We start from the raw sequence: 3,663 nt of genomic DNA on the forward strand, positions 1-3,663 counted from the left end.
ACTTTACGTTTGGTATTTATTTAACCTTATTAACCAACTTACAATCATTATTAGAAAGACACTACAATTTATCACTTTTAACTATTTATAAAATAATCTTTGGGTTGTTTAAGTTAAATAAAATATATATTTAAGTTGAGCATATAATATTATATTTTAATTAATAATTTAAGTATTTTATAGAAATTATTCAAAAATTATACCTTTAAAATGATAATGGTTTACATCCAACAATATATTAAAACCAATAAATTAAGTATAATATATTAAAAGTAAAAAACATAATTTTATAAGTAAAATTAAAGATATTATTTTAATATTGAAATTTAGTTTATATATGAATATACTTTAGATTTGATATTTATTTAATCTAATTACCAAATTATAATTATTATTATAAGGAAATTGAAAAGTCATGGGAGTTTCAAATGAATGTGGTGAAAGGAAAAAAAAATGGGGGTTTCAAATGCATGAGATTAAAGAAAAAATGATAGCTTTATAAGTATGCATGATATATATATATATATATATATATATATATATATATATATATATATATATATATATATATATATATAATCAAGATCAAATAAAAATGAAATATTTGATACTAAGGGTAAGAAATGCATCATTTTTTTCCAGTTTTTTTGACAAACTAACTAAATGAATCATTGGATAAAACAAAAATAACAAAATTTTAAAAAACTAACATTGTTGATTCACTTTTTTACTAAATCAAATTTTGGCTCACTTTTGGAACAACTTTAATAAATCATCGTAAAAATGAATCATTGATGCGTTTTTTTGGATTTTTTTTTGCGAATCATATTGTTTTTTATTATCAAATGATATATTTTGTTGATTTGCTCAAAATCATACAAATGATGCATTTCTTAATTACCCTTACTACCAAATAAATATTTTTACGGGGTCTATATCCTATATATTAAGTTGATCTCAACTAGTTTTCTTGAACCACCGAATTATATAAAAAATAGCTAGAGAGAAGCTGGTTCTTAATAGTTATACATGTCAAATTATGATACTGTCTTTCCCAATTCGTGACCATATCAATTAGTTGTGCATGTCAAATGATGGTTAAAGGTCAAAACAAGCCCATAAATGACCAAAGAAAACGAGTTAATTTTTAGATCCTTGCATATTCAAACTTCAAAGGTTTGAAAAGTTTGACTGATTCTGTGTGTTTCTGTGTATATATGAACAACTATACTAACTTCTATTCAAACAAACCCAACCAACTCTTTCATTCACTAACACCTACTCCATTTTTCTTGCACTCTTTTTAGCATTAATTCCTATAGACCATCTAATAGATTGCAAGTTGAAATCTAATTACACCATGGCAGCTGTTAATCAATTAGCTTCAAGCTTTTTGTCTTCCTCTTCTTCTTCATCTTCTTCTTCTCGTAGAGATGTATCAAGATCTTCTATTCACTTCCCAAAGATTGGAACGAACAATCTGAGTAACCTTATCCCAAAGATCCAATCAAACATGGGTTTGGTTGAAGAAATAGATTTTTCATCATTCTCACACAAGAATACGAGCAAAAACCCTAGAGCGTGTCCTGATCCTGAGGTGATGGAGAAGCTCTACGTGATATTGGAGGCCGTTTCAGATCGGTTGGAGATGCATAAGAACATTGGAGAACAAAGGAATAACTGGAACAGTTTGTTGTTAACATCTATCAACACCATTACTCTTTCGGCTGCAACCATGGCTGGCATTGCTGCTGCTATTACTACTATACCTGGTGCTCCTTTGGAAGCACTTAAGCTTTCATCTACCTTCTTGTATTTAGCCGCCACGGGGATGTTGGGTATCATGAACAAGATTCAACCATCACAACTCGCCGAAGAACAAAGAAACGCTGCAAGGTTGTTCAAGCAACTTGAAAGCCAAATCAAGACAAAAATCGCTATAGGAAATCCTACTCTTAGTGATGTGAATGAATCTATGAAGAAAGTTTTGGCTATAGATAAAGCCTATCCTCTTCCTTTACTTGGTGTCATGCTCGAAAAGTTCCCAGCTAAAACTGAACCAGCGGTTTGGTGGCCGGAAAAAAGAAGGACAACAGCTAAAGGAAGAAATGGAAACAATGGTTGGAGTGTGGAGTTAGAAGAGGAGATGAGTGAGATCATTAGGGTTTTGGAGGTAAAAGATAAAGCCGATTACTTGAGATTAGGTGATAAGGCTTTGAAACTCAACAAAGCTTTAGCCATAGCTGGTCCTCTACTAACCAGCTTTGGTGCGCTTGGTTCAGCCTTTCTTACATCATCTCCTCATAATTCATGGGCGATGGTGCTTGGAGTCATGGGTGGTGCGATGGCGAGCGTTGTGAATACTATTGAACATGGTGGACAAGTAGGGATGGTGTTTGAGATGTACCGAAGCAATGCAGGATTCTTTAAGATGATGGAGGACTCCATAGAATCAAACCTAAAGGAAAGAGACGTGGAGAGCAGAGAAAATGGAGAATTTTTTGAGATGAAGGTGGCATTGCAGCTAGGAAGAAGCTTATCTGAACTTAGAGAGGTTGCAGCTTCATCTTCAAGAAACGGGGTAGACATTGAAGAGTTTGGAAGCAAGCTTTTCTAATTAATTAATTATTCATTATGATAGTTTAGAAAATGTATGGATAACTTAACTTTTTCATGATGTGTATAATATAATTCTAACTTCTAACTAGCGATTTGGAATGAATCTTTTTGTTTGAAAAAACAAAACTTGATTAATTTTTTCATGATATATATAGAATAATTAAATCATGAATTCGTAAGCTAGTTGAAAACTTTATATATCATTTTCCTTGTTGGCACCTATTTATTATATTATCCCTAACTAATTAAACAATGACCATTAAGTTATTAATAATGTTCTTATACCTCAATATAATAACAACATAACACTACATACTCTATAAAATATGCATGAGCCCTACATTGTTATATTTAAACATTAACATGTTGGTGAATAAGTCTTAGCATACAAGTGGAATTAGGAATAAATTAGGTTTCTCGTTTATATATATATATATATATATATATATATATATATATATATATATATATATATATATATATATATGTTGAGAGAGAGAGAGGTTCTGTTATATATATATATATATATATATATATATATATATATATATATATATATATATATATATGTTGAGAGAGAGAGGTTCTGTTGAGATTATAAAAATAAAGATTTTGAGATTCAATCTCAGTCACATATTTTACAATTGCAGCTTTAGCTAACCCTCCGGCGTACTGGTAAAGCAAGTCTGTTATAATCATAAATATTATACAGCACTGTCCGTTCCTTTCTCCTCCGTCATCATCCCTACCACCACAACCGCCACCGCCACCACTACCACCACCTCTGTCACCTTCGTCACTTATATCATCGACACCTCTACGAACACCACCTCTTCTACCACAAACTGTCATAATTATATATGATTATTCAATATGAACATATATATATATATATATATATATATATATATATATAATTATTTATGATTAGACATATACATATAAACATGTATAATCATATATGATTATACATATTTGTCATATAATCTTTTACGATTAAGCATACCTCACTGTTGTCAGTACGCTTGAGCGTTAGAGCGACAA

At 30.4% G+C, this 3,663-nt stretch overlaps 1 pseudogene; it reads left to right on the forward strand.

Moving 5' to 3' along the window:
* The first annotated feature begins 1,262 nt into the window (after positions 1 to 1,262).
* LOC145064981 (putative F-box protein At4g22030 pseudogene) lies at positions 1,263 to 2,787 on the forward strand (annotated as a pseudogene).
* Positions 2,788 to 3,663: the final 876 nt, after the last annotated feature.

This window comes from Lactuca serriola, chromosome 7, assembly GCF_051521515.1.
Source record: "Lactuca serriola cultivar US96UC23 chromosome 7, Lser_US96UC23_V15, whole genome shotgun sequence".
Taxonomy (NCBI): domain Eukaryota; kingdom Viridiplantae; phylum Streptophyta; class Magnoliopsida; order Asterales; family Asteraceae; genus Lactuca; species Lactuca serriola.